Below are 12,372 nucleotides of genomic sequence, written 5' to 3'. Positions count from 1 at the left end.
CTCAGTGAGGTAACATAAGATTTAGGGAATGAACACCATTTTCAAAGCAGATTACAGTCTCAGTACTGGGAATTTGTAGATTTGGGTTACAAGATATTTACATAGCGAAATGTTAATGTAAGATGTGTAATCGTTAATAACAGTGAAACCAACCAGAAGTGAACATTCATCCATATTGCTTTGAAAACACAAATATTGCACTGGAAGTAGACATATTCTCTTTTTTTAGCAGGGCATTATTAACCACATTAAGCACAAAAATCTCATTTTATTCTACAAATTATAGCATATGAAAGCACTGTGAAGCTCAGCAAACAGGGCTTTGAAGTCATAAACAGAGGAAAGTTATAAAACTTCCATGGGAAAATGACAAACTATTTACTGTAGGGTATTGCTCAAACTTGCATTATTTTTACAGGCCAGAAGGCAACAGTAATTTTTTAAAGCTCTTGTTGCAGTAGCAGGACACGCTCTTGCTTTCATAGCCTCCTTTCTCAGGTGGTTGCCACATGTTTGGCTTCTGTGCAAAGGTATGTTATTTCATGGCTTTACCTCTCTGGCACACGGTTTGGTTGAGAATGTGGAGATTTCTTTTAGAATTCAAATGTTTAGCCATTCTGCAGAATAAATACAAATCAGCACAGCAGAGTCTAAACTGTGGATTACAGAAGAGGGAGGAAACAACTGAAGAATCAGTCCAGATATAGATTCTGGCCACTGCCCAGAGGCCTTATACCAGCCTGGAAGCATAGGGGCAGCTATCAACATGCATTGAGGGACTGTCCCAAAATTACTTTTCTAGAAGGAAATTTTTAGTTGTAAAGATATCTATTAAAAAACACCGAAACTCATGCAAGTGATTTACAAGACCCAGTCCTGGCTAACCCCAAACCTGCAGATCCAGCTTTAGGACTGCAAAAGTCCATCAGTTGTCCTTTCCACCATGAGTAAGTTTTAGAGCCAAAATAGCAACCTACCCTCCACCCACCAAATATCTCTTCAAAATTAATCCCATGGAAATCTTCCCTGAGGTCTAAAAATTTCAGGCAGTTTGTTTATTCATTTTGCTCTTGTGGGACCTCTCCGGGACCACAGGCAAGCAAGGCCAGAAAAACACGGAGAGGCTGTTTTTATGGTATTTACCATCTAACCAGAAAGAATTATAGAAATCTCCCAGAGACGTTTACAATCAAGAGGTTTGCATAGCAAGAGAGCTTATGAATGCCTTCCTTAAAATATTTCATTTGCAACCTTTTTAAGTTTCACCCTCACTAGAACTGGAATTATCTTAGTTCATACTGAGGACAAAAGTAAAGGCAAAAGTGTAAAAATAAATGCCTAGTGCTGTATGGAAATACACTGAGGTTAAAAAGTTCTTCCTTTCAGTACATGAGCAGGTAGTGGCTGGAGTAATATTTTCTTCAGTAACATAACCACAGTTGCTTCTTTATTTTTTCTAGCCCTGTATTTTTAACAGTTTTCTTGTTTCACCCACCACTGAGTAACTCAAAGACAATATACTAAAACTGTGTAAACTGTGTTGCTCTTTGCTTTCTGCGTTTCCTATCCATGCTGTTGTTTAAATTAAGTTAATTTTTATTGTCCCATTCACAGGGAAGGAATCAGAAACTTGAGAGAAGACTGGCAATATGCACCATCTGCTCTGCTGGGTTTGACTCTTGCTGCTACACCACCAGCTTCCTCTGGTGGCTTCACCACTGAGGACTGTGAGCCACACACACACAGAGGTCAGTTGTGCTAAGCTCCATGGGACAGATTTTATCTCGCATGGCACTGCAGACCCCAAAGCAGCTGCTAGGTCATGTCATCAGCACATCTGGCTCTATATATCCTGAATTTTCCTTTGAGTAGCATAGCTGGCTGGGTGTATATGCAAGACTGAGTATGGGGTCATCTGCTCATGAGGTATTAGCTATATCCTTCATAACCTTAACGTGAGTCTCACAAATATTTTCACTATTTTCTTGTCCCAGAGTCAGGACTTCAGTCTGTCTGGGGATGTAGTTTTTCATCCAGGGCAAAATCCTTTCTCCACTGCTGGCAATTATCATTTTGCTAATGATTTCAATAAAGGCAGAATTTTTTCCTAGACACGCAGTGTAGGGAGCCGAGAGACACTGAGCAAATTAATCTGGTGGCCATTGCAAGCTTACTATTTCTGATAGGAAATTTAATTTATAATAATCCAAAAGCTCTTTTGACACCATCAATGCTGTCATCTGTAAGAGTCAGGGACATACCAGCTTCTTGGAGATTATTTTCTGCCTTTCTGATTAACGTTTTTCTTCCGTTGAATACTTCCAGGAACAAACAGTCCATCTTTATAGAATTAATTGTAATCTTAAACAGAGTACGAGTCTCTTTTTGTACAGTCAAATTTTTAACTCCCTATGTGGATTTACATCTTCATCCTTCAAATATGCTTAAACAATTTCTTATACTCATTTAGATGCATAGTTTTATTGATTTGCAAAAATTACTTATATGAGGATGTATTCTTGAGTAATTAAGTATTTATGAAAGAAGGTCCATAGGCCCTATTATAAAAAGCCTGAAAATAAAACCTTAGCATCAAAACTGGTTATCAGCACTTCTTTCTTCAAGAATGTAGGAAGTAAACAGATAAACTTATTAATTATCACCTTGATCAATAAAACAAGATTCTGCATTATGTTGTTATCACTTCAGCTCAGCAAAGAATTTAAAATCAGTTGCATTCATACTGAAATACTTTGCTGAGTGAAGGCCTAGATGGATAATCCATAATTCACAGATATAGTGAAAGGTTGAGTCTTTGAGGTCAGCTTGATCGCTGGACTTCAGAATTTCATGTGAAAAGTTTACTTACAAGACATAACAGAGTGTGTTAAGTATTCGAAAGAGTACGTCTTTACACAGTCTGTAATAAATTCACTTCTCTAGGTATGGTATTCACTAGAGATTCATATTCTCCTCATAAACCCTGTAATAAATTTTTTACTTCTGATTTCAAATGCTGTGATACTTTTTGTAATAATAAATGTTGTCCCAAAGGGACTGTGAATATACTGATCACAAAAAGCATCTCATGAGAACTTCCATAACAATGAAATAAAGACCTTCTGGCTTCTCGTAAGAAAGTGAGGAGAATGTCTCTTTAATACCTGTGCCTATTGTCTATTTTTCACACAACATAGTGATTTATTAGCTTCACGAAGGAGTTTCTTTCTATTATATACAGAAAAATCCAACTTGTTATGTGTGCAGGTTTGGCAGCAGATAATATATTCATTAATTAGGCAATTTAAGAGTGTATTATTTTGAAATACAGTGCAAAGCTTCTTCTAAATATTCTTCCTTCAACTCCTCCCTAAAAGGAGGTATCCTGAATAACCTAAATATCTTTCTAGATAAAATTTTAAGTTAGTGTCTCACTCCTGTACCACTTCTGATCTTTTTGACCAAATTTATCTTCTTATATATTTCAGTCTCATATTACCCAATTAGACTCAGCTGCATGGCTAAATTTGGCTTGGAAATAGAGATCTGTAAGTTGGATTTCACTTCAAGCTTTGCTGATGGATCTCTCTCTTTCTCCTGTGGATACAAGTTACTCATATTGTCCCTATTATTGGAGTATCTGGCTGCCTTACAGTCTTCATCTTATTTATCCTCACTGTCCTGCAGAGCGATTTTCTTGCAAAAAAAAATGCTGCATAAAGAAATCAAACAATTAATCTAAGGTCCCAATAGTGACCCTCCAGTACAGTGGAGGGAAATGACATCTGACTCTGCCCTTCTGTGTTACTGAAGACTACCATTATCATTACACTGTTTTGACACTCTCCCTTTACTTCCTGTATCTCATTCTTAATTTAACTCCTGAAGTTTTTCAGGAGTTCAGTTTTCAGTTCTGTCTTTACTTTTCCTTTATTCATCTCCATTACGTACTCTATTTGGCAATCTGCCCTGCCCCTGAAACCAGAACTCTTCTTGACTCAATGTGCACTTGGCTTAATCCGTTCCTGTAACTAAAAGCACCTGCCATTCCTTTCCCTTGTTCTGGATAGTATTTTTTAAGGTCTAAATACAGCTCTGCTTTGTCCCAAAGTGTTGCTTGCTTTTCAGAAGATACCGTTTCACTTCAAGACAGGTTGTAAGACCCTGTTTAATAAAAATCAGTAGCAAGAAGGCTGTTTTAGAAGAACATTTATGTTATACTTCACACATCAGGAGAAAAAATGGAATAAAAAGACCCTTTCTTTCTAAAAATCGTCAACTTCAGCCCACATAACACTCAGCAGTGATTTGTATGGCCATAGACTCAAGGGGATTTAATGTGTTTCTTGTCATTTTGCTGATCAGTGTTGCAGGGGTGTCATGACCATGTGCATTGATGCAAGGCGGGGGAAGGTGCACGGGTTTCAGGGTGGCCACGTGAGATGACAACCCAGAGGAGGTAACAGCACAAACAACAACAGCAACAACAAATCGGTGAAGGCCGATGATGAAAGGCAAGTTTTCAACCCACCTGTTAGAGAGTGGGATTTAGTGAGTAGATGAATAGTTAAACCTGCAAAATTGAGTGGGAAGTAACTTCTGGCTTAACCCAGATCTGCTGCAGCCAGAATCGTTTCCCTGGTCAAGCCCTAATTGGATGCACAGGGAATAACACCTATGAGTCTCTAAACACTTAAATACAAAAATGCTCCCAGCATTTTGGAATTTCAGCCTTAATTATGTTCTTATCAATGTGCAAACTACGTTTATCTAAAAGCTGATATTTCAGGATCGTAGTCTCCTTCCCTGTGATACCCCTGCATTATGAACTCTGGAGTTCTGTGTGCTCTGTGGTAGAATGGCATTACCCATGCTCAGATAAGCTACTTTTATGTACTGCAGGAAGGAGAAAAAATGCCTATGGCAAGTCATGAAGGAACTCTCACAGTCAGAATTTATCTTTACTTGGGTAAAATTGCAATTACTGTTGACTGGAATTTAAATTGAGAAAAGGACTGAATCAAGCAAAAGCTTAATACGCACGTTAGAAATATGGTCCCATACACTCAAGTCTACTAAAAAAATAAAATTTGTTTTCTTAATCAGGTATAGTTATTCAAATTATATTATAAATATATTAGTGATAATATATTTTGGCAAGGTTTTCCAGAAAGGAGCATAAGGACCTAAAGGGGTTCCAGACTTCTATGTCATTATTTTACATGAAAAAAAATATTTAGTTAAACAGCACTATAGGATTAGATGCTAATGTATAGAATTGCCAGAATAATTTTTTATTCACATTGGTATGTATTTCCTTTAATAACAATCATGGGATATTGCTGTAGCAAACTCACATCGTAATTATATGGTCCTAGACTTCAAAAATATCCTAGAGTTATCTTCAGTTAATGAGTCCTCTGAGTTTATTGATTAAATTTATTTATATTGCATAGGTCCATTGAGATTCAACCATCTCATTTGTGAGGTTGGAAAAGTGTTGAAGGAAGAACCCCTAAAAAAAGCGCAATTTTAGAGGTTTGAAAGCGTGGTGTATGAACAAATCATAAGCTTTTGAACAGAAATAGTGGGTCATTATTAAAACCTAGGCTACAGTTATTTATTTTAGTAAATAGTAGCCATTATTCTTACAAATCAGAAATATTGTAAGGGCAATTACAAGCACTCAATGAAATTATTTTTTTCTTAGACTTTCACATACAGCAGCAGTGTTTGGCCTGCCCTACTTTGCAAAGCCGAACACTGAAAACACTTTTGCACAACTAGGTGCAGTAATTTGTTTGGGTAGCTGACTTCTGCCCTCACACTCATGACGAGATTAAGAAAACTATAGTTAGATCAATCATCAGAGTCTGATGGACATGGAATAATCACTTGTTTTCTTTATTCTTTCCATACATCAGTTCTGAATGATTTAAGTACTACTGAAAAACAAGATTGTCTGAAGGACTGAAAAAAAGCAAGACAGGACAACCCAGGGTTGAAAAAGAAAAAAAAAAAGAAAAAGAAAAAAAAGAAAAAGAATAAAAAAAGAAAAAAGAAAAAGAAAAAAGAAAAAGAAAAAGAAAAAGAAAAAGAAAAAGAAAAAGAAAAAGAAAAAGAAAAAGAAAAAGAAAAAGAATAAGAAAAAGAAAAAGAAAAAGAAAAAGAAAAAGAAAAAGAAAAAGAAAGAAAAAGAAGGCAGGGCTACTTCAGAATTTCTAAGAATTTTAGAATAAAAATCTAACAGTGGAACAGGATACTAGCAAATTATGGTTTGCTCTTATATATGGAATTTTCCCCCTTAATGGGTATTTATGCACCTGGTATGAATTTCTTCCCTTCCATTACATTCTTAGTCCTCTTCCAGTAGTGCTATTCTTCTTAGAATTCCTAATTCCTCTGCCTGCTTTCAAATCCTTTTTTTTTTTATTTTTAAGAATTAGAAAAATTGTGCCAATTGTATCTTCTCTCTTGTTTTCATGAGGAGCAGCTAAGACTGGAGGAAGAGCCCTTATGAAAAATTACGAAAACTTGGTAAAGGCGTGAACGATTTTCCCAATGAAGTCCAGTCTTTGTCAGAGTGAAAATAACTGTCAGATGAGAAAACTGTAGAGACCATACATCCTTTTACATTTGGTAAGTCAGAGGTAAATCCAAACTGGTAGATATGAATCCTAAGAGGACATACATCTATCTCCTTGCCATTTTCTCCTCCTTAAATAAGTTTATATGTATTTATTTTAACACAAACCAGACTTTGAAATTAACAAAAGTATGTTTCCTCCTAATCTTTCTTTCTTTCTGTAATATAGTGGTTAGTCAAAGATGAACTAGAATTAATATTCTAAAGAAAACTGTCAAAATATTCAATATCCTTTTTTTTTTTTCATAGTTGTATTGCTAGAAGGCTTGCGTATAGCTGAATTTAGTCAAATGTTTTGTCACTCCTGAAAGGTTTCCATAAACTTTGTATCTCTAACTGAGCTTCCAGGCATTACCAAATCAGGCTAAAAAAATAATTTTAACCTAAGAAATAAAAATGCATTGACTTGTGTATTTGGGTAACATTGCTATTATTTACAAATCACAACTAAACATGTGATTATACTTTATGTTCAAACTAGTTAAAATTACAGACAGTTTATAATTTTTTTGTACAGCTGAGATCTCTGAGTATCTTCTTACAGTTCCCTTTGTTGTGTTAGAAATTTTCTATACAGTTTTAATATATTCATACAAATGTACATACATCAGCCTGATTCTGCAGTGCAGTGCAACAATGAAAGACCAGTTTTCATAGTCATCCTTACTGATTCTGATGAACTAACATTTTTTATAATAGGACTGCGTGGTGGGTGGGTATGTACATATCCACTAAACATACATGGTAGCTATATTACGCAAGTACTAAAGAAACAAAAAAAATCTTATAAAAATTAATAAGGTGGCTATGAAGCAAGAAGTGAAGCAAACTGGAAGGAGAAAACATTAGTTATAACAGAGGAAAGCAAATTATCAGTGCGTTTATATATATTGTTATTTTTTCTCATGATCTCCATTTAGTAAATTGGTAAAATAACAGATATCCCGAGTTTAAACGGAATATGTGTTGAATAATACTTTTTGTTAATTTTTCACTGTCAATTTATATGTGCAGAATTAAACAGATCAGACAGGATAGGGTTAGTTAGTCCATGGACTTATTCAAGGAACTTTAGCTGCCTAAGGCGTTAGGCATAGAGGAATCCTTCTAATATATTTACATATATTTTATATCCACTAACTGATTAGATGAAATAAGAGACCAAGGTACCTGTCTCCAAGCATAACCATCAAGAGTATTTGCATACAAATTGTCATTTCAAAAGACAGACAAGCTGATTTGTGGTTGCTGCATGATTAAGTAGGAGGAAACCAGGGTAAAACAGAGGAACCAAGGGACTGAGGGCTCCTACAAGAGTACTCCCTGAAAATGTCACTAGCTCTCAAATCCAACTGTCCTAAACGCAAAGCATGAAAGACAGAACTGAGGATAATACTGGTAGGAGGGAATGCTGATTTGAGTATTGTGTCCCTAAGCGTCCTGGGAAGCATCAGCAAACTCTGATTTCACACTGTGTAGGTGTCTACTATTCCAGCTGTAGGCTCTCATCCGTTCCCTTGAACAGAAGTTCACTGCACCCTGATGGGAGCTGGTTCAACATGCCCAGAGCAAGCTTTTCCAGCATACCTTCTGGGTGGAAAAATTGATCATTTTTCTTTTCCCCGTCTGTGGTCAATAGTTACCAGATTCACCTATTAAGTCCTGCTGATTTTATGCTCCAGTCACTCCGGTGGAGACCTTCATAATGATTTCAACATGTCATTCATTTTTCTGATAATTTTTCAACAGACATGAAAAGATAACAACACATTCCATAAATCTAATACAGATGCATGGTTAAGAGCAGCCATCCTTGCCATGCCTATGAAATTGACTGCAGTGAACCATAATACCTTTATTGTACCCGTTAATTTACTGACAGAGAAACACAAAAGTGAATGAGACACGAGATCAGCTGATCGTGTTTCTGAGCGAAGATGAAGTTTACGAATCATTTGGGATTTCAGCAACCAATCTCAGTGCAGTACAGCTCACTGGAAGCCAAGAAGACACTGTTGATACTGGTCAGTGAACACTGAAGAAAGTATTTCATAGACATTTCCTCGGATCAGATCTATAATACCACCTCGATATACGCAAACTTTTGTATTTAGAGAGATGTTAATACTTTTGATTTTTTTTTTCTTTTTTTTGCAAAGATTTGCACAGAAAGCTATGTGTCCAGAAAGTTTTGTGACTGTGAATCTGCAGGAAGTTTCCGTTTAATACTCTTCAAATTTGTCAGTTCAGAGATACTCTACCTCTGGTTAGGAAGCAAAAGTAATAACACACACAAAAAAATTAGCACTCAATTTTAGCAGATTATAAAAGATGGTCAAATACACAATTTAGACAAGCAATTTGTGAACAACAAACAAAATGAAATGTCTGCTGAGCTGGTAAAGAAATGGGGGGTGGAGGGTGGGGGGTTGGGAATCCAGAGGTTAAATATCAATGAAACAGGTTACTGTGGTGGGGAAGGGTCTTCATTTCAACCCAACTGTCACATCTGACAAGCCAGATTCTTGCTTTTTGAACAAATTGTTTAAAGTTCAACTCCAAACAGATACTTTGTGGAGAAGTAAAGTGGTCTTTTGGAGTTGAACATGTCCAGCACCTATAGGCCATAAACAAATTGAGCCATATTGTTTGGTGGCTCAACTAAGGAAATGAACAGTTTAAATACCACCTTAAGACTCACCAAGATCCTCAAAATGTTTCTCAAGCAGTGTCTCCATTTCAAGTGCCTAAATTCCTCTGTTAATAAACTCAAAATAGCATGCAGTGAACTTACAGCTTTCCATCAGCTAATACTTCTTAGGTGTCTAATTCTCCTCCTACACTGTGTATGGCACAAGAATCGGACTCCCAGCTGTTCCTGCTGGGGAGAAAAACAACTGAAGGCGAGGAACTGATAAACCAAATCCCAATCTTGCTTTATTGTCTACATTAGGAGTTAAGGGCACTGTTTTTCTGTTCCCATGTCTGAAGTTTTGGCTAAAGAATTTTTGAGTTTGTTTAATAATAATCAGGGTATTTATTTTAATAATATGTGAGCTTACAGCTTTTATGAATAATTCTCACCACTGCAAACTTCAGGTCGACATTCATTTGACTGTCTACATTCCAGATAATATAAAGTCACAATCATGGATTTACTTTTCTACCCCTTTGAAAGCTTCATTTTTATGCTTGTTTTTGACACAAACAATCCGTTTTTAAGCAGCAAATATCAGCTTGGTAATAGTGCATAAAATAAACTCACATGAATTGAACTATAGGGCATTAATTAGGCACAGATTATTTTAGTAAACATGAAAATCCCTTTGGCTTAGTTTGGCCTAAGAGAAACAGTTCAACCTATACCCACCTAAACAGGGGCATGAGAGAGATGTATTCAGAACTACGCAGCTCTTCTTTCCATTTCCTCTGCCTCTCTCCCTTAGCTGATAGCACTTGCAGGATATGCTAATGTTGCCATCATTGCACAGCCCCTGACTTTGCCTTCAGGGAAGAAAAAACACAAGCTGGAGTGAAAGATTTCTCTCTGAAAGTCCATTTGAGAGGTCACCAGAGAGTAACAAACAGAACTCCACTGTGTTTTCTGGCTTGGAGTATTTGTGAACTTATGAAAGAACCACGGAGATGTACAGCAGGCTATAGCTGAGCCATAGCGTTTCCATGAGAAAACATAAGGGGGTCTAGGGAGTTAAAATTCAAGGGCTGAATAGAAGTCAGTCAAAGCTGTGAGAGAGGGGCCAGGAAAGCAAAAGGCAGCTGGAGCTGGGCTGCCTTCCAAGGGCAAAGCCATAGTGATTGATGATTAACAAGAAGACCATATAGTATCCTTGTATTTGTTTTGAGGATTTTGTTATAGGATATTAATTAACTCTTCATTGTGTATGGAATCTACATGTTAAAAATGCCTAGAAAACATTCGGTTATTATTCATTACATATCGGGCAGCTTCCCAGGTTGTTATTGGCTGATGACTCTTCAACATTTTCCCAAACACCAGATGTACTCCTAAAAGGCAAGATGTCAGTAACATTGACAAAATGACCTGCGCAGAAGTTGTCAGCATTTCGTTGTTGGGCAGCAGGGATCCCTCCTGCAGTGTAACGTATTGATGCCTGGGAGCCAGCTACCTGCCCTCTCGTTAGCACAAGGGCACTCACAGCACTGTCAACAGTAATGAACATGACAGGGGACTGCCCAGGGGATACATGCCATGGACAAGGTGCCCTTCCCTACCAAACAGTTTGCAGCAACTGGCTGATCCAATGAGTGTGGTAGGAGCAACCTCTGGCTTCAGACTGCCTAGAGCTGTTCTTCTTGTTCCTGTCTTGGGACATCACAGGTGTGATGTCTCAAGACATTGCCTTGCACATGCTGTACCTTCTTCTTATAAACACAGCTCTGTCCCTAAAAACATTAATTGAACTATCTCTCAGTGGTGATTAATGACAAGGCTCCTTCACAGTAACTCGATGTGTTCGATTCATTTTGTAAGCACATCATCTCTTTATATCTTCATTTGACATTAACAAAAGTATGTTTGTGGCAAGGATTGTATTGCAAGCAAAACCACCTTTCCTACATGGAGCATTTTGTTGTTAGACACTGGAAAAGAGGAGAAAATAGCCTATAACTAAAGGACTTCTTTTTGCAGAGCCACAGGACAGTCTGCAGTTTTGGGGACATCCAGGAAAATGTGTGACAGACTTTCAATCATGTTACTCTGTACTTCTCCAAGTAAACTGGATACTGCTGGCCGGACAACAAGCTTTTGTTTGCTTTTCTGAAAGAATTGGGATTTCTGAAATCCATATTTTGTGATAAAAGGCTCTAATCTTAGCAATGGGTTCTCTGATCTCATAACGTATTTAGTGAGATACCATGCATAGACTGTTTCAAGCAGGATATGAGGGCAATTCAGAAGCGAAGTTGCTGAGCCTATTGCTTGAGAAGGCTGAGTTCAGGCCGTGGCTATATGACCTTAGATAAGTCACCAGTCCTCAGAGTCCTGTTTTCTCATCTCATCTCATAAAATAGGAATAAGTGGGTGTTTTTCTGTCTCTCAGGGTAATTGGGCAGCTAAATACATAAGAAATGGTTGAGAGAGCTATAATAATAGGGGCCACGTAAGTACCTAATGCTTCAGTAGGGAAATAGAAATGTTAGCACTAAGAAGTACTGTGCTAAAGTAATGGTTGTTTGGAGTTAATGTACCTACTTCATGTCGTTTTCGGTGGAGAAAGAACTGTGTAATGTTATAGTGACAAAGACCTGTTTTAAATTCCATATGCCCAAGGCTTAAACTGTGAAATTACTGTAGCCACATCTGTAGTGCATTTAACCTAAAAAAAAGTCACTGAGTATCTGCTGTTCTAAAATAATGTTTTAAGAATTTACATGGATGTAAAAGGATTTACACAATGCCATTGATGTCCAGCTTTTAATCCCCACTTTTCATTTCACAAATGTTCATATACTGTTACTTTTGGTTTATTTGAACTAAATTAGACAGGACTGAAAAATGCTTAAACGTGTGTATGTTAGTCTCAGCTTGTGCTTCTACGCTTTGCTATTTGCTTCACCTTTTTTTCACCTCTTCCCAACTCTCTGAATTTTAAATATTTTGCTGAAAACAAGGCTGTGCCAATTTTTACCAGGTGAGGATCTGACCATTTCCTCTTTAGGTCAGCTCTCTAAATCTTAAATAT

The sequence above is a fragment of the Larus michahellis genome, chromosome 5 (genome assembly GCF_964199755.1).
Source record: "Larus michahellis chromosome 5, bLarMic1.1, whole genome shotgun sequence".
Lineage (NCBI taxonomy): Eukaryota > Metazoa > Chordata > Aves > Charadriiformes > Laridae > Larus > Larus michahellis.
Note: the sequence above shows the minus strand (reverse complement) of the source record.